The following is a 26,017-nucleotide window of genomic DNA, read 5'->3' on the forward strand; positions in this document are numbered from 1 at the left end:
CCCAGACAACCCAGAGAATTGTAAGAAATAATAGTTACTGTTTTAAGCCACTAAGTTATGGGGTAGTTTATCATTCAGTAATAGGAAACTGATACAGATGGGCCCCCCATGGCTATTGTTCCAGACCCAGCAATAAAGCAAAGTTTTATTCATCTTCCAGTGGCCAGCTGTACTCTATAGAGTACACATTCTAGGCACTGCAGGCAACCAGCTTCCAATGGAAGGTGGGTGGATAAAGGGAGACCATCCTGCTGCCAGTTTGCTCCATATCCTTTGTCAGCATTGAATAAGACTGAATCATCTAGCTTGTTCAGCAAAAGTGCTACAAGCCCTTTGGGTCAATTAATCATTCAGTTCTCTTCTGTAAACCAACACTTTCCTCAGTCCTTTGGATCAAAGAAGAATAACAAAAATATCATTCCAAAGCTATTGATCCCACGTATTTGTTAAATGAGCTTTAAATCTGGCCTCACAGAGCCCAAGTACTGAGCCACCCTTGCCAGCACTAAGGCTCCCTTCCAAGTGTCCCCAGGTAGCAGTTCCACATCCCAGCACTGATATATAAAGAGATTCTGCTCCCTGTTATCCACTTCTCTGTAGGAGGCAGAATCTCACTGAGTCCATGAGAAGGAGGACACGTTCTTCCTCCAGTTCCCAGGAGGCACCGTGAGTGACACGCTCCTCAATTAGGTGTTTTATTCAAGGGCGATATTTGCCCTTAGACCTACTTGGCACTGGTCGTGTATAAGTCTCTTCAGTTTCTCAGTGTCACTTCACTTGGAGCCCTTTTAAAATTTCTTTCCCTATTGTACAGATGAAAGCTTCATTTTGACCTTCCTCAGATGTTATATGATGTTGAAACAAGTGAAAATCTTTTTCAAGCTCTGGTTTTATAAATTCACAAACTCCTAAAAATCTTCACTGCACAGAATAACAATCTCTAAGAAAAGGGATGTGACATACAGAAAATAATGAAATTCATTCTACAGAGAGTAAATTAACTGGTTTAATTTGGAAAGAGGCAGGAGAAATGAAGATTATATTATAGGGGAATTAGACTCGAGGTTTAGTAATCACAAGGAGAAAGAATATCTGCCTGTGTCGTCATGACGGTGGACTGCCTTGGAAGCTGTACTAAAAGATGGGAGGGGGGTGAGTAGGAAGAGAACTGCCTTGGTAGGAAATCCAAGAAGAGTCAGAAAGACATGACTCTCAAACATGAGATAAGGAGGTCAAAGGATAGGGCAGAAGAAAACTGCTAGAGTCTTTGAGACCAAATAAAAAGAGGAAATCACAGTGGGAAAGCCCACTCCAGGAGTCTCAGAAAGAGTGTTCTTGGTAACAGTCCTTAAAAATAGTCCAGAGTTACTTAAACAGAAATACTGTCTAGACAGGAGATTTTATCTTTTATTTGTTTATTATTTAAACATGTGAGGCTTATTTTAGTTAAGTTTTAGTAAAGATCATCTTTTTTTAATTAAAAAGAAAAGGAATTCCCTTTCCTATGCTGATCAACCACTTCCTTATGCCACAGGGTTTGGGACCATTTGAGCATGCCTCCCTACTTCACCAAGTTATTGGAGGCAGAGTAGATGGAGATTGCCAAAAAAACCCCCGTTATTTCCTGGATCTCATAGAGTCACAGGAGTGACAGCTGTGCACATCCTCTTTACCTTTGACCCTGAAGCTATGAACGGGCTGCCCCAGCCATAGCAAAATTGCCGTGGTAGCAGAGAGCTGCTTCTCCTCCCCTCCTCTTCTGCTTCTCAGTTCTTCACCTCCAACCTGACACCTCCGTGTGCTTTTGAGTCTGTTTCCACAGTTTCGAGGCAAACTTTGATTTAATTATTTGTATTGTATCATCGACTGCAAAAATACCCATAATTAATCATTTTCTGGAGAAGGCACATGTCCCCTTTGAAACTTCATTTTCATTTTTAGAAAGCCAGCATTCTAACGAAGGTATCATTTCCTTATTTAGGAAAGGATTGTCTGCTGTTTGTTGGCCAGATTCCCTGATTCACCGGAGCTAGAACATCTAACATCTGCCAAACACTTCCTCTGTGCCAGACACTCTGCTAAATGTCTTTACAGCAATCCTTTGGCAGAGGCATGATTATCTTCCTCAGTCCACAAAGGAAGAAGCTATGATGATCCGCTATGCCCTAGTAAGTGGCAGAGCTGGACACCAACCCTTCATCCCCTGACTCCAGGGACTACTGCTTCCCGGTAGTGTAGAAACAGAGGGCCACAGTTTATCAGATCGAGTCTCTTCAGATTGGCCGTCAAAGCCGTTTCTACAAAATGCACTCATAAACTGGTTTGAATTTCTCACCAGTAACTTGATCTTAAGGACCACTTGCCTAATCAATGAAAAGTTTTATTTATTTTAACTCTATCGCTAATGTATAGCAACTCTAAACCCCATTCTTGAGTACGGTAGGATGGAGTACCTCGTTCTCCATTCTCGTTGGGTAAGGAAGATATTTAAAGTCAACCTACCTCCCTCTCTCTTTCATTTCACACACTAAAGTGAACCATGCCGATCGCTAGGTTATATACCATCTATGACATTTAACAGAAAAAGGCAGAACAGCTTAAATGGCAGTCAGGATCGCTTCCTAAATCTCTACCTCACTGAAAATGGTATTTGGGATAATATCCTCCTAGTTAATTCTTCATCCTTCTAAACTCTGCTCCCTGCCCCAGGAGGCTGACATGTTCAGAATACATCAACATAACCCCTTGCTGTTGGCTCTTGTTAGATTCAGCCAGTGGGACAGAGTTTCAGGAGATCAGAAGCGGGAAGAGAGTGAGGGTAGGTGATTTTTCCCCAGGGAGTCCCCATAATGGGCTATGAGTTGGCTGAACTCCCCCACTGTCAGGCAGCCTTCTCCATATACCTCTCTCTCTCTGGGTCTCCCTTACCTCTCCTTTCACTTGTTCCTTCAGGCCTGACAGTATTAACAAGAACCATGGCATAGGAGTACACACCATCTCTGCTGCTTTTCCTAAGCCATGCTTCTAAATAGACTTCTCATCAAACTCCTCTCAAACTACCTAATCTTAATGTGCCATCTGTTTCCCATTGAAATCTTGACTGATACAATATTGAAAACGTTGGCAAGAACCTACAAGCCTCAAAAAAACATTACGGCTCTATAAAATTCCTACTTAAGATACAATCTCAAAAATTAGGAGAGAGAGGTTTTTTTCTAAAGACCAGGCTTTCATTTATTAGAGGTTAATTATGAATTGAATCAGATGAAGAAAAGAAGGTCTATTTCTTTCTGCCTAAATAAAAATATTGCAAACATAACATAGCAGAAGAGAAAGAGGTATGTTTATCTTTACAATTACCAGGGTTAAGGTGCCCTGACCTGCAATGTTCTTTGGGCATCCAAAATGTCTGACAGTACCAGGGATCCTCCCTGTTCTTGCTTATCCTCTTGCCTTATTAACTCAAAGTAACACAAAGGCCCACCCACCTCCAGAAATCTGGGATCCAGTACTTGCCCTTCTACCTAACAATTCTGACCTTGGCTGTACTATATAATCTCCCCAAGCCTTGGTTCCTGTTATGGACTGAATGTCTGTCCTCCCAAAATGTTTATGTTAAAACCCTAATTCCCAGTGTGATGGTATCTAGATGTGGGGTCTTTGGGAGGTAACTGGGGTTAGAAGAGGTCATGAGAGTGGGGCCCTCATTAAGGGATTTAGTGCCCTTAGGAGAAGAGATAACAGAAAGTTCGCTCTTTCTCCTCCATGTGAAGACACAGTGAGAAGGAAGCCATCTGCTAGCCAGGAGGAGAGCTCTCAGCAAAAACAGAACTCTGCTGGACCTTGATCTTAGACGTCCTAGCCTCCAGAACTACGAGAAAATAAATCTGTTGGTTAAACAACATGGAGCTTTGTTGTGGTATTTTGTTACGGTATCAGCCCAAACAGATCGATGCAACCCCCTTACCTTTAAACCAGAGGTGATTATACTAGACTACCCGCATTGGAATGTCTCTCTCCCACTTACTAGTTGTACAGCCCTGGTCAGGTTGATTAACTGTACCTCAGTGTCCTCATCTGTAAAGATAGAGTAATCACACTATATACTTCTTTGGTTTGTTGGGAGGATTGAATGAGGTAACAAGTAAAGTACTCAGCACAGTGTCTGGCACTTACTAAATCTCAATTAACATTAATCATCATCATCACTCCAATGGAAACTCAGAATAAATAACCCTGCCAGGGGTAGGACAGAGTCAGCAAAGGCTTCCTGAAAGAGGTGACGAAGAAAACAGGTAAGACCACATCCTACAGTCAGCCCTTGCTGTACTCCCAAAATATGTAACCCAATGTTAGCCATACAAGGGCTTATAATCTGCTCTTTGATTAATGTATTGGTATTTGAAACAATAATCCAATTATAAATGCACACAGTTAATAAGGTGTAACTTATATTATGAGCAGTTAAAGAATAAGTGTGGAAAGTGAGCTGACCAGTAAGGAGAGGATTCAGTAGGCACTTCACGAGTCCATGGCTTGTCCCTTTGGATAAGGGGTAAGGGGTGGACGTGATATGCCCAGCCAGAGAAAGGATGCACATTATCTTAAACCTCTTTAGGACAGGATGTTTAGCTTTACCGAGTTCTGCAGATGTGAATTCCCTAACCAGACTGTATATTTTCTTAGGTCAAAAATCATACTTCATTTTACACTTGATGCTCACTCCCCCAGGATCATCTCAAAGTACTGAGCATATAGTAGACTTCAATACATCTTTACTGAATGGTCAAATACTAAGTAGGCTGGCCCTCATACTTTCAGTCCATTGAAAGAAGACTTCCTGAAAAGAAAGAATTTGAGGAGCCATTTGAGCAACAAGTACAAGATGGTGAGTTTACACAAAGGGGGTTGTTTCTGGGCAAAGATATGCACTGGAAAAGGTCAGTTTATAACTAATTTCTCAATTTGCTTTCTAGTTTTGTTTTAAAAGAATTGCATAAAGTTAAGAAGAAGAAGAGGAAGGAAAGAAGAAGAAGAAGAAAAATGCCCTAAAAGCCCTGGGAGAAGCCCAGAGACAGATGGGGGTGGGCACTCCTGAGAGAGCAGGAGACCTCACTTCCCCTTCTGTGGGAAATGGGGACCATTGCAGCTGACTGTAGAATGAGGCAGCAGGACCATCACCTGCTCTACAACCCAAGTCTGATTCACATGAGCAAGGATCAAGACTTGCTCAGTTATCAGTCTCCACCCCATGTTTCTCTAGTTTTGACAAAATGCATGCAGTCAGTATTCATAGAGTTTGTAGGACTCACCACTTTGCTAGGCTCAAATGCTGGAGAGTAACGGGACATAGCAAGATAAACTAGAATAGATATCTGTTCCCAATGACTTTACATCCTGAGGGATAGAAAACACACAAAAGTGATTATATAGAAAAGAATATTATACATAGAAGAGATTGACTCAAACACCAAAAAAGTTACACCTTTGTTAACTAAAAGGCTGATCAGAAAGGAAGAAGAAAAGTAAAAGATTTTTTGTAGGATGTAAGTCTGAGAAATGTCCTGAAAGAAACGAAGGAACTGGCTTGGCCAGGGTACGACGATCATTTCAACTTAGGGATGGGGGAACAATCTGAGGAGGAGTTGGACAAAAATAGACAAGATATATCTATCACTTAGAAATTGTGTTCCAAACCCACCAACACTGTATTATTGAGCATATTTTGGGATTTATTGTTCTCTCATATAAAAGATATCCAAAGGGGGCTGATACGGGTCTGTTATGGTGCTCCTTGATGTCATCAGAGACCCACACTCTTCTGAATTTTCCCTTTCACTATCCTTGACCCTCATATTCTTATGTTCTCAAGATGGCTGCCAAAGCTCCAGCCATCATGTCCATGTTTCAGACGAAAGGAAAAGCTAGAGTAAATAAGCACATGCTTCTCATTTGAGGCGCTTCCCCAACAACTTCCGTTTATACCTCATTGGCTAGAATTCTGTCACATGGCTACCCCCTACCTGCAAGGAAAGCTAAAGGTATATGCTGTTCTGCTGGGCACTCCGCTACTCTCCAAAGAGTCAAATATTTATGAGTAAGGACTAGTTCTAGAGCTCAATAAAAAGTCATATCAAAAGTATTCTCCACAAAAGATGAACAGCGCATGTAAACAACTAACCCTGTCGTTTGTGGCCTACGTGAGACTTTGAAGAGGGGGTTGAAGACAAAGTGACAATTGTTGCTCTTGCAAAGTAAGCTGGTTTTGAAGAGACAGATTAAAAGCTTGTCAAAGAGCTCTTAGAAAACCTCATGCCGAGGAATTGCAAAGTGCAGAACTTGTTCCACTGGATGTGCAATGTCAATCACTGTGGAAACGTGTTCAGGACCAGCAGAGCACACAATAGCACCTGGCAGTCAGTGGCTCATATGAAACATGACACTGTGATCACAGTCTCCTTTAGGAACATCAACATCCCAATGTCTCTCTTAAGACCTTCAAGCTCCCTTGTGTTGACATTTGGTACATTTTCGAACTGTCCTCATGGGATTCTGACTTCCCATCAGTTGAGTTTAAAATGTAAGTCACGAAATTCTCACACACCATTTTGTAAAAAGTATTTGGTTGTATCTTTAGGAATATAAATGTAATTCTTTTAAACTTGGGTTGAAAATATTGATTTAAGACATAAATATGTTCTCTGAAGTTTAGAAAACCAAGAGGTATTCTACCAAGGCAATGTTCACCCGGGAGATGTTCTGCAGAGTATGCCTATGACTACATCATGTGCATCCCAAGAGTCCAGCAGGAAATAAACACAGCAGGTAACAGGGTACCCACGTAGCTTAAAGCCACTGAGGGTGCCACTCATACTATGATCTATAATAATTGCACCCCTGGGGCACAACCTCATAGACCAGCCTGCAAATACCACCCACATAATGGTCCTGGTAACAAATGTCTATGGAAGAGGATGCCTCTCTACAATTTCCACATGGCAATAACTGAAAACAACTGTAATACTTTACTCTTATTAAGTGTTTTACAATTTAAAATATCTTTAACATATGAACCAATCTAGATCATTCTTCTTTTTAACAGAAGAAGAAACAATTTCATGAAAATTTAGTGACTTACACAGAGCCACACACCTCCTAAGAGGCAGAATCCATGTCCAGAGTGATATACCTATGTGTATTCAGACTGTACCTGACGGGCAGGATTGAGTCTCTCTCAAAGTTACTGAGCTCATGACATTCTAAATTTATTTTTACTGATATGGCTGGTGAGTGCTAAGAGATTAGGAATTGTTTTTTCTTCCTCTGGTTTATATAAATGATACAACAGCCTTAGACGCTATAAAATTATTAGTTTGTTTAACTGTATGGTTAAAAAAAAAAACAACAAACCTACTTTCAGCCCCTCTCATATCCAAAACTCAAACAAAACAAAATCCTTAGTTTAAATTTATGATATGTGAAAGGCACCAGACTTGGAGTCAAGAAGCCTGGATGTGTTCCTAACTCTGTAACTAACAAATGTTTTCACCGCTAGGATCCTCCATTCCCCCTCTGTAAAATGAGGGCATTAGAGCCTCAATACCCTTGTAAGCTTTACATCCCAAGATTCAATGCTGGCCTGGTTAAAAACCTACTCAAGCTTACTAAAAGGTGTTGGACATTCCAAAGGTTAAGGTCCATGACACGGTAAGGAACAATGCCAGAAAAACATGGCTTGCCCATGTGACAAGACGGCCTCTATAAATAGGAATCCCAGAATATCTGTTCATAAGACTAGCGGCTGGTAGCTCTCAGCTGCCTGGAGCTGCTATAGATTTAGAAGAAACTTCTTCGTTTGGCTCTTGTCCTGTACTTCTAAAAATCCAGTAGCTAATTTAAGATTTAGTACTAATAGACCACTGTTTTATGCAGCTTCGTACACTGACAAGCTTGTAGAATGAGGTTTATTGCCTGCGCATCGTCAGTTCGTGACTTCCAGAAGAAACTGTGGGAGTGAGTCCTGCTCTGTCTCCTACTTAGCCCCCCTCATAAAAACCTGGACCTGTATTTTAAAATAGGGCAGCAAACTGTACTCTCTTAGCTTGGGCCGGCCTGGGTCTGGAAACCTGCTGGGAGAACAGAAAGAGAAGAAACTCAACTTTTCTGTCAGCTTCTCCCCACCCCACGCCCAAATTTGCAGGGTTGTAAGAAGAGAGGGAAGAAAGAGAAGATCCGGGAAGACCCAGTTGACTTGGTCAGTGTTGATGTTCTTGGTTGTCTGACGGAGGACCAAAGCCAACTTTTTACCTTGGGGAAACATTTGTGGATTCCTCAGAGGTCCACGATGATCTCCTTTAGCTGACCCGTTGCTACGTCCCTCACATCAGCTCCTGCCTTAGCGGTAAACCCTAGAGCCTCAGACTCTGGACCCTCAGTGCCTTGCAGAACCCACCGCAGGAGGCTCCAACCTAATTCCCTTTCATGGCCCCCATTTGGCCACAGGAAGGTCACACATTGTTGGCACATGTTAAATATGCAACCCTTGTTCTTGCCCTGCCTTCATGCGTGGCTTCAGCCAGTCTTTCATTTCCAAACTACCTTCCGCAGAGCACCAGCATGCACCCCCAAATCCACACATCAAGCTTTCTGAATGGCCGCCTTACAGCCTCTCTCGCCAGCCTGAAGTGAGAGGGAAGCACCCCATATTCTGTTGGTGCTGGGAGCAGGGGTACACTCCCCACACAGACGATTCACCAAAGATACACCCTCTCTTGGCTTTTTAAACACCAACTCTTCTTACCCTCAAAGTGCATATTGGGCTTTGCAACCATGTAAACAACTTGACAAATGTTTGCAAATATTCTTCCACCCCTCAAAATATTTCTATGAACATATAATCAATCAAACATTGCTTTCCTATAAACATAAATCCCTAAAGTTTTTCATCTCCTCCTTCTCATGGGCCCTTCCTCTTTTGTGACGTGTGCTTTACCCTCATTCATTTACTTTCCTTACCCCTTCCATTCTTAATTGCTTCAGTGTCTCTGTTGCCCCAGAGGCTTTATCCAAAGAAGTATATAGGCAAAAGTTAGGCAGAACTTCAGAGTTCACCGAATTCAACTGGTTAGATTAAAAACAGTAAAACCAAGACCAGAAAGAATTTGCCCAAAGTGAAAAAACTAGTTAGCACCAAAATTACCTCCATTCCAAATGAATGATTCTCTCCTTATTGCTTCTCTAAAAAAAAACAAAAACAAAAACCAATCTTGAAAACTTAACATGAGTTCCCCAGAAAAGATCCAATCAATACCAGACATGGAAATGGGTACACACTTGAGTCTCTGTATTCCCTAATCTCTCCTCTCCTCTTCCTCTCTAAGTCCTCAGGTTCCCTCCATCCCATTCTGTCCTCATTGCTAAGGAGACACCAAACTGTTTTTGTATTACCTGAAGCCCTTATTTCACCAGACAGATAAGTTCATGTGACATATACCACTCCAAGAAAAGATTTTACCTCGATCTTCTCTAAGCCTCTCTGAAAAGATCTGGAAGAGCTAGAATCATGACCAGAGCCTATGGTAAAAATCTATTTGCAGCATACTGACAGGAGAGACATCTACCTTTAAAACTCTCTTGGACCACTTCTCTCTATAGCTGGCACTGTCAGTCACAACAGTCTCCCATACCACCGTGCTACTCTCTCATCAACCAAAGCTCCCCTCTTACTTACCACCAAAATGACCTGTCCAAAACCTAACCCGTGATGTACCACTTTCTTCTATTATCCTGTAGAAAATAATGACTAATCATACTGTTTAATCATATAGTCCACCTAGCACCCACAAGGAAGACTTTTGCTCACCACTTTCTTCCAGGGCCATCCCTGTCATGGGATGAAGTACAGCAGCGGTCTGTTTTCACTTGCACCTACATACCAAGCTGCCCAGCTGTGGCCCAAGCTTGGCCGTTTTTATCCCCCAACAGCTGGTCAGAAGGGAAGCCCCCATGCAGTCTTAGATGTGAGCTAAGGGCAGTAGTACAAACACAGTGAATCACAGAAGGGCCTGGGTCACCTGCTCATGTTCACTTGCGTCCTCTGTCCCTGCTCGTGCCCATCCCAGATGCACCACTTCTATCTCACAGTGGAGTGCTGAATTTATTACTTGGTGGGTCCGTCAGAGCCCAGCTCAGGATGGGCAGCTGGATGACACAGTCACTAGATGTCCCATGCGCAGTTGTTGCTTCTCTACTGGGGCCTTGTAGCATGTCAGAGCTGTATTATGAAGAGTAAATACTCTTTACTGCAGACAGCAGGGGCTAGGTCTAGAACCCTGGGCCTTTGCTGCTGCACACTCCACACATCTTTCTCCCCGCAGAGCTCTCTAACACCCGAGAGTCTGCGGTGCACGAGGTCAAGGTGGCAGGGGTGCTGGCATCACGCACTGCACCTGCTGCAGAGCCCTTTTCTTCTCTGGGCCCCGCTCAGATCTGGAAGCCTCTGTATCAGTCACAGGCCACTTCTGTGCTCCTGAACTTGGAACATGTCACCTCCAGAACCCAAAGAGACCTGTCGGATGTTGTGCCTCCTTCTTAGTGGTGGGAGGCATGAGTTGTGATCATTTGGCCTTTATTTTGAAGAGCTGTCTTGTCAAAGACACCCATGGCCCCTTGAAAACTAGAGCAAAACAGAAGAGGGAGGGCACAGGGCGTGATAGGATGCAGGCATCCACACTTGCCATCAAGTCATCCAATCACAGAGAAGCTCAGTCACAGAAGTAGGACCGTCATTCTGATCCCCATCACACAGCATCCACAAACACACTTTGAAACCCTTCCCCCGTCCATTAAAGGAAGCCGGCACACCACCCCTCCTGCCCCATGATGGCCACAGAAGTGCTCTGTGTTCTCACATGAGCTAAGCAGGATCCAGGGACAGCGGAAGTCTCACCACCCTGAAACAGCCCCCGATCCCAGACCACCTGTGCCTCCTATCTGAGTACGCCTCGTCCCACGCCCCCTACACCATAAAACCAGAGGCAGGAGGGCCAAGGGCCATGGAAGGGCATGAGGAAGACTTTATGAATTCAAACTGCATTTAATGTTTTGACAGTTTATGACTGCATGAAGCTGAAGAAGGAAAGAACTCTAATTCTTAAGCTATGGGTGTCTGGTCCTGCCTGAGAGTCTGATGCTTGGTTTGTGTACTGTTATTTCTGCGGTTACTTTAAAAAGAGGAATACCTTTATCTAGGCTGGGATTTCATATGAAACCATATGTGAAGAAACCTAGAAAGTGCCCATATCATCTGTGGTTAAAGGAGGAAGGGAAGGGGGAAGATGATAGAGAATGAGCCCACATCCCTACACCGACCTCACAGACCTTGCTTATATAAGGACGCTTGTCCCAGTCTAGCAGCTGAAGCCGGGAATAGTCCTTCCTTCCCTACCTCTCCACGGTTGCCAGGCAGCTGGGGAATCACCCTCCTGTGCACCTGCACAGGTTCTGCTCTTCCTCGCACCTCTAGCCAAGTTAGCATCGGCGCTTCCTGTTCGTCCAGCACCGCTTGAGGGAAGGGTCTGTCATATTGAGGCGGTGGAGGGAGACAGCCCTCCACGTAAGGCTACTCCCCCTCTTCCTCTCCAGACCCCAGGGCTCAGCCCTTACTTCCTCCTTACTGCCTCCTTCGTTGTGGCTGTGCATTCATATTTAAGCTCTGCCTCTATAGAGAGTAATATTGATGCTTTGCCCAGCTCCCTTGAGACACCTTTATACTGATTTTTGTGAGGCGGAGGGGTTTTGGGGCAAAGCCACTCTGCATGAGACTCTGCCTGAGATCACACCCTTGCTTCACTCCCTCCCCCTCCTGGCCTGCTGCCCCAGCTCCTTCATTCTCCCATGGAGGCAAGTCCTTCATGAGCCAGTTGCATACAAGCACATGTTCCAGGAGCTGCTTCTGGGGGGAACCCATCCTATGACAGATTCTAAAGCCTTGCTCTTAATTCCAATGTTATACTTCCAGAAGAGTCTAGCCCTGTCACTGCACAGAGTGCCAATATAGTAGGTACCTAATATATGTTTGATAAATATATGTTTTGCAATAAATTTTAAGAAATGACAAGTCGTTTGAATAGAGTAGATGGGAACCCATTTTCTCTTTTATGCAGATATTTGATGTTGATACATAAAACACGTGACAACTATTTGTCAGAGAATTTCGAAAATTATTAGCTTCCGAATAGGAAGATATAATCTGAAATTGTCTGTCAAAACAGTTTGTTACCAAATGAAAATGAGAGTAATAAATGGCAAGTTAAAAGTTGGCAGACAGATAAATTCTAAAGTATCTGAATAGCACATCAGAAAGTTAAAACTGGTCCCATCTTAATAAACGGCACAATAGTGAGCATTCCCACTAATGTCCTAAATTTCTGAAATTTCTGAGAAATTTTTAAAAACGCACCCTCTTTGGTTCTCTGAATTTTGTACCAACACACACATACATCCATATATATTCACTTTCTCTTCATTATGACATCACACACAGTAGGAAAAAAAGGACTTGAGAGTTTACAGAGGTTATTTAGGCTTGATTTAAATGCATTCTCAGTAGCTATCCAGAACTTGCCTGGGCCCACTCCAGGCACTTAAAAAAAAAATGCTGGTCAGCTTTAGCCGTGATTTGAGAGATATCAAGTGGTCAAATGGGCAGGAATGAGCCTCAAGCAAGCTTAGGTTAACCTTGGAAAAGGGACAGAAACAATATGCTGCTTTTTCCCAGAGAGAGAGAGAGAGAGAGAGAGCGTCAAATTTATAGAATGGACCCTAAGCTCCTAATGAATAGCTTCTGTAGTGGTAGCCTGGAAATAAAATGTCTGCACTCCAAAGAGAATTACTGAACAGTAGAGTCAGGGAACGCAGAAGTTATGATCTCCCATGTTTCTGGTGGGCCTGAGAGGTCTGTGATCTCTGGGCCTACAGCACCCCTTATTCCCACCTCCACTAAAACAGCTGCTACGATCAGGGCAGAGCTTTATCACCTTTGTTGCTGGGAGGTAAGCCCTCCTGCACCTGTGCCCCATCCTCAGGTGCTGTTTCTAAATCTACCTCAGCCTATTTCTGATGCCCAGCTTGAACCTTGAGGCCAGGCACATTCCCAGGTCCTCCCACCCATTGTGGGCCTTCAGTCTCTGGCCTCTGCCTGGGACTCCAGGCTGGCACCTGTGGCCTGCTATCTGGTCAGCATAACGGCCCATTCCCTCCGCTGCCAGTCTGGCACACATCACGATGATATGTTCCTCCTTTCTGCGCCGTCCCCTGTACGCCATCTTGTCCCATAGCCACCACAACCTGTTGCTAGTAAAATATGAGGGATCTTTATGGATTTTAGGTGTGAAACACCTCTTCAACAAGGAACAACTGTTTTCAAGGAACAGACACTACACAAATTAGCTTAACCAAAAACAGTGGACTTTTCTGGAAGGACACAGGGTACTTCCTGGGATCCAGAGAAGGTACTATAGTAGAACCTCAGAAGAATCAGAATGAGAGGGACCGAGAGCAGTTTCGAGCTCCAGACTCAGGGGCCTGAGGGGCTTCTACCTCATGTTCACTCTGCTGCCAACTTTCTGTGCTTTGGCAAACCTTAGTGAACCCAGACCCATCTTCATGTAGCTTCTCACCTCATGCACCTGACAAACACCAACTGAAGGCTGTGTGTCCCAGTTTCAGGTTCTTGAGAGAGCGGATTTGATGGGCCCAGCTGGGAAAAATAAGCCTTGGTGACAAGGAAAGGACAGATTAGCACCTGTGGCTGCTTCCTCTGGGGCTGTGGGAAACACGCTCCCTGGGGGTGGGAGGAGTGATGAGTATGTCAGTACACCTTATACTCCAGAGCCCTGGAGAGTGAGTCATCCTGGTCATCTGTTTTCCAGAGAGCTGAGATTTTGGAGAAGCTCCAAATTGTGCATTATTGTCATTACATTTATTGAAAATCTTTTAAACATGCATTTTAAACTTCCCTGCTTCCTGATCAGTACGCTGTGGGCAGCTAAACCCTCCTCGTATGACTCATCCATCCTTATCATCACCATGTACTGTACCTTCTGCAATACAGAGAGGGCCAGAGATCCTTTGGAGGGAGGCCGGCGGGGCTATTTTCACCCACAGAGAATGGCACAGGGTATTATGTTCAGGAGTTGCTTGTCATCAGCCACTTCCTGTTGCTCTCAGTGTACCTATTTCTAAAAGCCCTTCTTCTCAGGTTTAATTTACTACTGTTACAATCCCTGTAGCTTTGCAAATTAAATCACCCAGACTATTTGTCACGATCCATCAGGTTGCAAGGAACAGCTGTGCACTCAGGTTCCTCAGTTAATGGAGGACGATATAAAAATTCAAAAAATGCTGAAGAAGGCTCAGCATTCCCAAAGCCAGCTCTCATAGGGAACTAGGTTATTGTCCAGGGCACACAGCCCAGCTCTTCTGGCCCAGTTATCGTATTCCCTACGGGGGAGGAAGAGTGGGAGTTCATAGAATGTACGGGATGAAACTGTGCGCCCCATAGCGCAGCCATCACCAGGTAAAAGAATTTGGAACGTGTTCTGATGCAGCCTACCATGACTGAATCACGTATTCTGTTGAATTTTAACGTGCGCACAAATTAGCTGAGGCTCTTATTACAGATTTGGATTCAGTAGGTGTGGGTGGGGCCTGAGTGTCTGTATGGCCCACAAGCTCGCAGGTAGTGCCTAAGATGATCCACCCTGAGTAGGAAGGCTATTGGGCATGTTCAGTTGTGGCTCGTCAGTGAGAGACACCACCTGTGTCCTGCATCCCTTACGTGAGGACCTAAGGAGGAGCTTCATCCTGGAGGAGGCTTCCTTGTCTTGCTACTACCAACCTGTTCCCTCTTTCCACCTTCTCTGTTTCTGCTTGTACATGACTTCTATTGCCCCGTGTTTCCTGCTGACACTTTTCTGTGTGTGTGAATCTGGGCTTCCACCCTTTATGTCTCTATCCCTTTCTGAGTCTCACTTTTAAACTCCCCAACGCACAGAATCTGACTGTGTCTGTTACTATCCAGTTTGGGCCATTCCATCTGAATAGAGGTATCACACCAGACCACCTCAACAGCCATTGGTCCTCCGTGGATAGCTGCCTTTACCTCTGGTTCTGGTCTCTAAATAAGGTCTCACCAGACGTGGCCGACGCCAAGTAGCATCGTAGAAAGAGCTCGGGTTTAGAAGAGAGAAGGGCTGGCTTGGTAACTTAGCTGTGTCACTTACTATGAGCCCTTAGGCAAGTTACTGGACGTTGCTGGGTCTCTATTTATTCATTTACAAAATGGACATAAAGTTATTATTGCAAGGAGTAAAATAATATTCATATAAAGCACTGTGATGGTTTTTTGATGTGTTAACTTGTTTAAACTGAACAACAGTCCCCAGTTATTCAGTTTTTGTTTGTTTGTTTTTTGCGGTACGCGGGCCTCTCACTGTTGTGGCCTCTCCCGTTGCGGAGCACAGGCTCCGGACGCGCAGGCTCAGCAGCCATGGCTCACGGGCCCAGCCCCTCCGCGGCATGTGGGATCTTCCCGGACCGGGGCACGAACCCGTGTCCCCTGCCTCGGCAGGCGGACTCTCAACCACTGCGCCACCGCCACCGGGAAAGAGCCCAGTTATTCAGTCATTTGATTGAATAATGTAGGTGCTGTTGTGAAGAGATTTCACAGATATCCCTTTTGGGCCTCAATCAGTTGGAAGGGAAATTATCCAGGGTATGTGGATTGAGAGGCTTTAAAAGAGAACTTAGGCTTTCCCTGGGGGAGGGAGGAGTAAGGAGGAGAGTGAAGGAAGAGGGAGACTCTTGCCTGTGGACAGCAGGCAGGGAAAGAGGGAGACCCCGAGCCTGCTCATGATCTTCCCTTCCTGACGACTTGCCCTAGGAACTCTGGGCTCAGTGGGCTTAGTCAGTCCTCACAATCCTGTAATCCAGTTCCTTGAAACAAATCCTTCGTGTGTATATATACATATACATACACATACATATATATACACATACATATATATATATATATATACACACACTTTTTTAACATCTTTATTGGATTATATTTGCTTTACAGTGGTGTGTTAGTTTCTGCTGTATAACAAAGTGAATCAGCTATACGTATACACATATCTCCATATCCCCTCCCTCTTTTGTCTCCCTCCCACCCTCCCTATCCCACCCCTCTAGGTGGTCACATAGCACCGAGCTGATCTCCCTGTGCTGTGCGGCTGCTTCCCACTAGCTATCTACCTTACATTTGGTAGTGTATATATGTCCATGCCACTCTCTCACTTTGTCCCAGCTTACCCTTCCCCCTCCCCGTGTCCTCAAGTCCATTCTCTACATCTGAATCTTTATTCCTGTCTTGCTCCTAGGTTCACTAGAACCTTTTTTATTTATTTATTTTTTTAGATTCCATATATATGTGTTAGCATATGGTATTTGTCTCTTTCTGACTTACTTCACTCCAAGTGACAGACTCTAGGTCCATCCACCTCACTACAAATAACTCAATTTCATTTCATTTTATGGCTGAGTAACATTCCATTGTATATATGTGCCACATCTTCTTTATCCATTCATCTGTCGATGGGCATTCAGGTTGCTTCCATGACCTGGCTATTGTAACTAGTGCTGCAGTGAACGTTGTGCTACATGACTCTTTACTTTTATGCTTATTTTACTTCTTGGTTCTTAAGCATGTCTGGAATAGGCAAGATTGCTAGAAAATAGCAATAGTTGATATTGAGAATTTTTTGAGAATTTCTGAGCTTATGTGTCAGTTATTTAATATTACTGAGATTACTCTGGATGAGTAGTTGTAAATGAAAAAAGGCACAATATTCTCTGTAATCCTACTTGACTCCACTGTGCCAAGCATCTCTTGTCTTCTCTTCACCAGCACTCCTATCTCCTTTCTTCTGGCAGTAACACCCTGCAATGAGGGAATTAATTAGCTCTGTCACATCTCATATGGTTGGAAGAAGGATGTTAACAATGAGACTCCATGTGTGGCCACAAGGGTAAGCACAAGAGCTGATTCAAGCAATGATTCTATGGTATCTCCCTGGACAGGGGGGTGCATGGTGGACACATGAATCCATGGAGTCAGATAAGAACTCTACCTTAAGATCATATATGGGACTTCCCTCGTGGCACAGTGGTTAAGAATCCACCTGCCAATGCGAGGGACACGGGTTCAAGCCCTGGTCTGGGAAGATCCCACATGTTGCAGAGCAACTAAGCCCATGCACCACAACTACTGAGCCTGCATTCTAGAGCCTGCGAGCCACAACTACTGAGCCTGTGTGCTCTAGAGTCCACAAGCCACAACTACTGAGCACACGTGCCACAACTACTTAAGCTCACGCACCTAGAGCCCATGCTCCACACCAGAAGAAGCCATCGCAATGAGAAGCCAGCACACCACAAGGAGAGCAGCCCCCGCTCACCACAACTAGAGAAAGCCCGCGCACAGCAAGGAAGACCCAGTGTAGCCATAAATTAATTAATTAATTAATTGTAAAAAAAAAAGAGATCATCTATGGACCCGGAGAAAAACAGAATCTCTCTCCTAAATCATGAGCCATAAGCAAATGAGCTTATGATTACCTGAAACCAGTGCCTATATAACATACAGAGCTAATTTGAGGACAAAGGAAAAAAAATTGGAAAGCCGAGTTGAAAAGCAGAAATAACATGGTTCATTGACTTTAGCATTTGAGACCCAAGATCTAGCTATGCCTCAAACTGCATCATCCTTTCTTAGTTATCTACTGCTACATAACAATTTACCCGAAATCCTAGCAATTTAAAACAATAATGTGTTATTTCCCAAATTCCTGAGTGTCAGGAATCTGGGAGTAGCTTAGCTGGGTGGTTCTAGGCCAGGGTCTCCCGTGCAGCTGTAGTCCAGGTACAGGTCAGGCTACAGTCATCTTCAGGTTTGTCTGGGGCTGGAGGATCCACTTCAAAGATGGCTGTTGGCTGAAGGCTTCAATGCATTGCCAAGTGGGTGTTTCCACAGGGCTGCCCGAGTGTCCTCACAACATGACTCCCCCAGAGCGAGTGACTCAAGAGTGAGAGCAAACAAAAAGTTACAACATCCAAAGCTACACTCTGTTCTGCCACTGTATTCTATCAATTAGATGTGAGCCACTATATCCAGCCTTCAGTCAAGGAGAAGGGAATTAGGTTCCATGCGCACAAAGCATTTGTGGATATTTGAAACTAACAACTACCCCGGACTTCCAATTATATGACCCTACAATTTCCGTTTTCTCTTGAGCTAGACTGAATTGGATTTCTGTCACTTGCTGTCACCAGTTGGGGACTTCATCGCACTTATTCCTTGTCTAGCTATGACCTTGATTCCATATTCTCCTAAGTGGGGCTTTCTCCAGGTGATATGCCACCTGACGTACATGTTTCTTACCTTGTTTTCTTGTACTTAAACCCCAATGCTGATAACTGCCCAGAGGTCAGCTGCTCCAGGACTGAGGCCCTACTAACTCTACCCCGATTCCCAATGACTACTACCCACCTGGAACTGCAAAGATCAGTGCTCCTGATGTTTTCCTTTGGAATTTCTTTGTGCTGCCTGCTTGCCTATTATCATTTTCTATGTTCTCATGCTGCACCTTTCTACCTACGTGGATTTCTTCTCTTCACTAACGGTAAGGTCTGTGATTTCCCACTACCTTACTAGTGCCTACCTCTTCCTTGACCTTGCATGATTATTTTCAGATTATAGTCCTACAACTCTGGCCCATCTCTCTGCAGTTAACCCTTCCATATCTGTTTGATTTATAAGATATATTATTCTACAATTCTTTTCATTAAAAAAATTGATATAACTTTACTTAACAAAACCTTGACTTAAGAACAAAGTGACAAACCACCTTGAAGTTATTGATAAAGTCCCACTGTGAAAGAGTTGCAGTGCTAAACGTTGGTATTAAGATCAAAACATACAAATGGCTACATGACTTTTAAATTTAAAAGTCTCATGAATAGGAGCCAGAATACAATATAAAAAGTGACATTAATCAAATGATGTTAAAGCTGGAAGCTCTAGACATTATTGTGTCTGATGTTTTCCAACCTGGGGCCAATGAATGTAGCAACAGCAATCATGAGATATGTTTTAATATTAAAAAAAAAGAATGGAAATATTTGCTCACAAGGAGGATATAAGACTGATTAAAATACCAGTGTCTTTTATCTTGCATGAAATTTTATTAAATCTGTATAGTACTGTGTAGAACAAGAACAGAGTACCGATTCTCTATTAGTGATCACGTGTTTTGACTAGCTATATGTGATAGCTGGTTCACACTTGTTAACATGGTCATATGTAAGGAGATTTCAGGACCCAAACTGAACATATCTAGTGTACAATTGACCCTGGATTGCAAAACAGAATAAGAACAACAGTTAATAATCGGTAACAGTTAACAATACTAAGGTATGTCTGCACTTAAACTTCATTTCTGAGATTGCATACACTCAGAGCCAACAATCTATAATCATTAAGACATACACACAGTGGTGAAAATTTCTTAAATGTTCCATAGAGAGCAAAATCACCTCCACTGAGAATGACATTTTGTCCACATGATAAAATCTAAACTTCCATACTTGAAATGTGAACTATGTCTCTAACTGCTCCTGACTGCAAGTCTTCTAAGAAAGACCTCAAAAAATCCTGGTTGGAATTCAGCCAAATGACTGGAATGACCAATAAGGAGGGAATTATCTACCTCTGGACTAAGAAAAATAGGTTGACAAGGAATTTATCAACACAGATTCAAACAACTCAATCTAAAGCTGTGATTAACAGGAAGAAGGGTAAAGCTGGTCAGGGCCTACATTCTGAAGGAAGCAGAAAAGTGGCTCTCAGACAGAGCCTACCTTATTAGGAAGAAATATAATGATGCTTCTCAGGATCACTCTTGGTCATCTTAGCTCAGCTCATGCTTTACGTGTCTCCAGTTTTCTCAGATGCCCGTCCCATTCCACACATGCCCTAAGTTATCTCATCTACTTCAGTCATCTCAATAGCTACCTAGTGTTGAAGAATTCCAATTTCAAATTTTCAGCTCAGATCTCTTCCCTGAGCTCCAAGTATACACCTTCAATTTCCAACTGGGCATTCCACTTATAGATCCCACAGGTGCATCAAATCCACATACCTAAAGCAACACTCAAGCCAGAGGTAGTTTAGCCAAAGCTTTGGAGTAGGACTGTGCTAGGATCACAGTGGTATCCAGGCAGGACCAGATCAGTGGGACTACAAGCTCGTTGTCCATGAACACCACAGTGTGTCTGTGACCTGCCTCCATGAAGTCATGGGTTCGTTGTGTGGGGGTGGTTGGCCTGATAATAATGAACAGATATGGAATGGGCAGGATCATGTTCAGAAAGGTTCAATTTAGCCATGGATGAAAAGGTTTCCATTTTATCTCTTTAAAGAAAAAAAAAATCAGGAAAGGGACCTAGAAAAAATTGTACATTAAAATAATGGAGCTTCCGGGAAGATGGCGGAAGAGTACGACCCGGAGATCACCTTCCTCCCCACAGATACACCAGAAATACACCTACACGTGGAATAACTCCTATAGAACACCTACTGAACGCTGGCAGAAGACCTCAGACCTCCCAAAAGGCAAGAAACCCCCCACGTACCTGGGTAGGGCAAAAGAAAAAAGAATAAACAGAGACAAAAGAATAGGGATGGGACCTGCACCAGTGGGAGGGGGCTGTGAAGAAGGAAAGGTTTCCACACACTAGAAGACCCTTCGCGGGCAGAGACTGCGAGTGGCGGAGTGGAGGGAAGCTTCAGAGCTGCGGAAGAGAGCACAGCAACAGGGTTGCGCAGAGAAAAGCGGTGAGATTCCCGCACAGAGGATCAGGGCCGACCGGCAATCACCAGCTTGAGAGGCTTCTCTGCTCACCCGCCGGGGCGGGCAGGGCTGGGAGTTGAGGCTCGGGCTTCAGTCGGAGCACCGGGAAAGGACTGGGGTTGGAGGCGTGAACACAGCCTGCAGGGGGTTGGTGCACCATGGCTAGCCGGGAGGGAGTCCGGAAGAGGCAATAGACTTTTTCTTCCCCCTTTGTTTCCTGGTGCAAGAGGAGAAGGGATTAAGAGCGCTGCTTAAAGGAGCTCCAGAGACGGGCGCGAGCCGAGGCTAAAAGCGAGGACCCCAGAGACGGCCATGAGACGCTAAGGCTGCTGCTGCCGCCACCAAGAAGCCTGTGTGCGAGCACAGGTCACTATCCAAACCCCCCTTCCGGGGAGCCTGTGCAACCTGCCACTGCCAGGGTCCCAGAATCCAGGGACAACTCCCCCGGGAGAATGCACGGCGCGCCTCAGGCTGGTGCAACGTGACGCCGGCTTCTGCCGCCGCAGGCTCACCCCGCATCCGCACCCCTCCCTCTCCCCGGCCTGAGTGAGCCAGAGCCCCCGAATCAGCGATCCTTTAACTCGGTCCTGTCTGAGCGAAGAACAGACGCCCTCCGGCAACCTACACGCAGAGGCGGGGCCAAATCCAAAACTGACCCCTGGGAGCTGTGAGAACAAAGAAGAGAAAGGGAAATCTTTCCTAGCAGCCTCAGAAGCAGCAGATTAAAGCTCCACAATCAACTTGATGCACCCTGCATCTGTGGAATACATGAATAGACAACGAATCATTCCAAATTGAGGAGGTGGACTTTGAGAGCAAGATTTATGATTTTTTCCCCTTTTCCTCTTTCTATGAGTGTGTATGTGTATGCCTCTGTGTGAGATTTTGTCTGTATAGCTTTGGTTCCACCATTTGTCCTAGGGTTCTATCCTTCCTTTTTTTTTTTTAAAAATTTTTTTCTTAATAATTATTTTAATAACTTTATTTTATATTACTTTATCTTCTTTCCTTCCTTCCTTCCTTCCTTCCTTCCCTCCCTCCCTCCCTCCTTTACACAACGAATCATCCCAAATTGAGGAGGTGGACTTTGAGAGCAAGATTTATGACTTTTTCCCCTTCTCCTCTTTTTGTGAGTGTGTATGTGTATGCTTCTGTGTGAGATTTTGCCTGTATAGCTTTGCTTCCACCATTTGTCTTAGGGTTCTATCCGTCCATTTTTTTTGTTTGTTTTGGTTTTTCTTAATAATTATCGTTTTATTTTTAATAATTTTATTATATTTTATCTTTATTTTATTTTACTTTATCTTCTTTCTTTATTTCCTTACTTCCCTCCTTCCTTCCTTCCTCCCTCCCTCCTTTGTTTCTTTCTTTCTTTCTTTCCTTCTTTCTACTAATTCTTTCTTTCTACTTTTTCTGCCTTTTATTCTGAGCCATGTAGATGAAAGGCTCTTGGTGCTGCAGCCAGTAGTCAGTGCTGTGCCTCTGAGGTGGGAGAGCCAACTTCAGGACACTGGTCCACAAGAGACCTCCCAGCTCCACATAATATCAAACGGCAAAAATCTCCCAGAGATCTCCACCTCAACACCAGCACCCAGCTTCACTCAACGACCAGCAAGCTACAGTGCTGGACATCCTATGCCAAACAACTAGCAAGACAGGAACACAACCCCACCCATTAGCAGAGAGGCTGCCTAAAATCATAATAAGTCCACAGACACCCCAAAGCACACCACTGAATGCAGTCCTGCCCACCAGAAAGACAAGATCCAGCCTCATCCACCAGAACACAGGCACTAGTCCCTTCCACCAGGAAGCCTACACAACCTACTGAACCAACCTTAGCCACTGGGGACAGACACCAAAAACAACGGGAACTACGAACCTGCAGCCTGCAAAAAGGAGACCCCAAACACAGTAAGATAAGCAAAATGAGAAGACAGAAAAACACACAGCAGATGAAGGAGCAAGATAAAAACCCACCAAACCTAATGAATGAAGAGGAAATAGGCAGTCTACCTGAAAAAGAATTCAGAATAATGATAGTAAACATGATCCAAAATCTTGGAAATAGAATGGACAAAATGCAAGAAACATTTAACAAGGACTTAGAAGAACTAAAGATGAAACAAACAATGATGAACAACACAATAAATGAAATTAAAAATACTCTAGATGGGATCAATAGCAGAATAACTGAGGCAGAAGAACGGATAAGTGACCTGCAAGATAAAATAGTGGAAATAACTACTGCAGAGCAGAATAAAGAAAAAAGAATGAAAAGAACTGAAGACAATCTCAGAGACCTCTGGGACAACATTAAACACACCAACATTCGAATTACAGGGGTTCCAGAAGAGGAAGAGAAAAAGAAAGGGACTGAGAAAATATTTGAAGAGATTATAGTTGAAAACTTCCCTAATATGGGAAAGGAAATAGTTAATCAAGTCCAAGAAGCACAGAGAGTCCCATCAGGATAATTCCAAGGAGAAATACACCAAGACACATATTAATCAAACTGTCAAAAATTAAATACAAAGAAAGCATATTAAAAGCAGCAAGGGAAAAACAACAAATAGCACACAAGGAATCCCCATAAGGTTAACAGCTGATCCTTCATCAGAAACTCTGCAAGCCAGAAGGGACTGGCAGGACATATTTAAAGTGATGAAGGAGAAAAGCCTGCAACCAAGATTACTCTACCCAGCAAGGATCTCATTCAGATTTGATGGAGAAATTAAAACCTTTACAGACGAGCAAAAGCTGAGAGAGTTCAGGACCACCAAACCAGCTTTACAACTGCTAAAGGAACTTCTCTAGGCAAGAAACACAAGAGAAGGAAAAGACCTACAACAACGAACCCAAAACAATTAAGAAAATGGGAATAGGAACATACATATTGATAATTACCTTAAATGTAAATGGATTAAATGCTCCCACCAAAAGACACAGATTGGCTGAATGGATACAAAAAGAAGACCCATATATTTGCTGTCTACAAGAGACCCACTTCAGACCTAGAGACACATACAGACTGAAAGTGAGGGGATGGAAAAAGATATTTCATGCACATGGAAACCAAAAGAAAGCTGAAGTAGCAATTCTCATATCAGATAAAATAGACTCTAAAATAAAGACTATTCGAAGAGACAAAGAAAGACACTACATAATGATCAAGGGATCGATCCAAGAAGAAGATATAACAATGGTAAATATTTATGCACCCAACATAGGAGCACCTCAATATATAAGGCAAATACTAATAGCCATAAAAGGGGAAATCGACAGTAACACATTCATAGTAGGGGACTTTAACACCCCACTTTCACCAATGGACAGATCATCCAAAATGAAAATAAATAAGGAAGCACAAGCTTTAAATGATACATTAAATAAGATGGACTTAATTGATATTTATAGGACATTCCATCCAAAAACAACAGAATACACATTTTTCTCAAGTACTCATGGAACATTCTCCAGGATAGATCATATCTTGGGTCACAGGTGAAGCCTTGGTAAATTTAAGAAAATTGAAATCGTATCAAGTATATTTTCCAACCACAACGGTATGAGACTAGATATCAATTACAGGAAAAGATCTGTAAAAAATAAAAACACACGGAGGCTAAACAATATACACTTAATAACGAAGAGATCACTGAAGAAATCAAAGAGGAAATCAAAGAATACCTAGAAACAAATGACATTGGAAACACGACGACCCAAAACCTATGGGATGCAGCAAAAGAAGTTCGAAGAGGGAAGTTTATAGCAACACAATCCTACCTTAAGAAACAGGAAACATCTCGAATAAACAACCTAACCTTGCACCTAAAGCAATTAGAGAAAGAACAACAAAAAAATCCCAAAGTTAGCAGAAGGAAAGAAATCATAAAAATCAGATCAGAAATAAATGAAAAAAGAAATGAAGGAAACGATAGCAAAGATCAATAGAACTAAAAGCTGGTTCTTTGAGAAGATAAACAAAATCGATAAACCATTAGCCAGACTCCTCAAGAAAAAAAGGGAGAAGACTCAAATCAATAGAATTAGAAATGAAAAAGGAGAAGTAACAACTGACACTGCAGAAATACAAAAGATCATGAGAGATTACTGCAAGCAACTCTATGCCAATAAAATGGACAACCTGGAAGAAATGGACACATTCTTAGAAATGCACAACCTGCCAAGACTGAATCAGGAAGAAATAGAAAATATGAACAGACCAATCACAAGCACTGAAATTGAAACTGTGATTAAAAATCTTCCAACAAACAAAAGCCCAGGACCAGATGGCTTCACAGGTGAATTCTATCAAACATTTAGAGAAGAGGTAACACCTATCCTTCTCAAACTCTTCCAAAATATAGCAGAGAGAGGAACACTCCCAAACTCATTCTACGAGGCCACCATCACCTTGATCCCAAAACCAGACAAGGATGTCACAAAGAAAGAAAACTATAGGCCAATATCACTGATGAACATAGATGCAAAAATCCTCAACAAAATACTAGTAAACAGAATCCAACAGCACATTAAAAGGATCATACACCATGATCAAGTGGGGTTTATTCCAGGAATGCAAGGATTCTTCAATATATGTAAAACAATCAATGTGATAAACCATATTAACAAACTGAAGGAGAAAAACCATATAATCATCTCAATAGATGCAGAGAAAGCTTTTGACAAAATTCAACACCCATTTATGATAAAAACCCTGCAGAAAGTAGGCATAGAGGGAACTTACCTCAACATAATAAAGGCCATATATGACAAACCCACAGCCAACATCGTCCTCAATGGTGAAAAACTGAAAGCATTTCCACTAAGATCAGGAACAAGACAAGGTTGCCCACTCTCACCACTCTTATTCAACATAGTTTTGGAAGTTTTAGCTACAGCAATCAGAGAAGAAAAGGAAATAAAAGGAATCCAAATCGGAAAAGAAGAAGTAAAGCTGTCACTGTTTGCAGATGACATGATACTATACATAGAGAATCCTAAAGATGCTACCAGAAAACTACTAGAGCTAATCAATGAATTTGCTAACATAGCAAGAT

General features: G+C 43.2%; 1 long non-coding RNA gene across 1 annotated transcript in view; it reads right to left on the minus strand.

The window, feature by feature from the left end:
- The window catches only part of LOC113617520 (uncharacterized), a 96,705-nt gene that overhangs the window by 59,408 nt on the left and 11,280 nt on the right, over positions 1–26,017 (minus strand). The window lies entirely within an intron of this gene.

This window comes from Aethalodelphis obliquidens, unplaced genomic scaffold, assembly GCF_003676395.1.
Source record: "Aethalodelphis obliquidens isolate GAN/ISIS:26980383/991018 unplaced genomic scaffold, ASM367639v1 scaffold4, whole genome shotgun sequence".
Classification (NCBI taxonomy): Eukaryota; Metazoa; Chordata; class Mammalia; order Artiodactyla; family Delphinidae; genus Aethalodelphis; species Aethalodelphis obliquidens.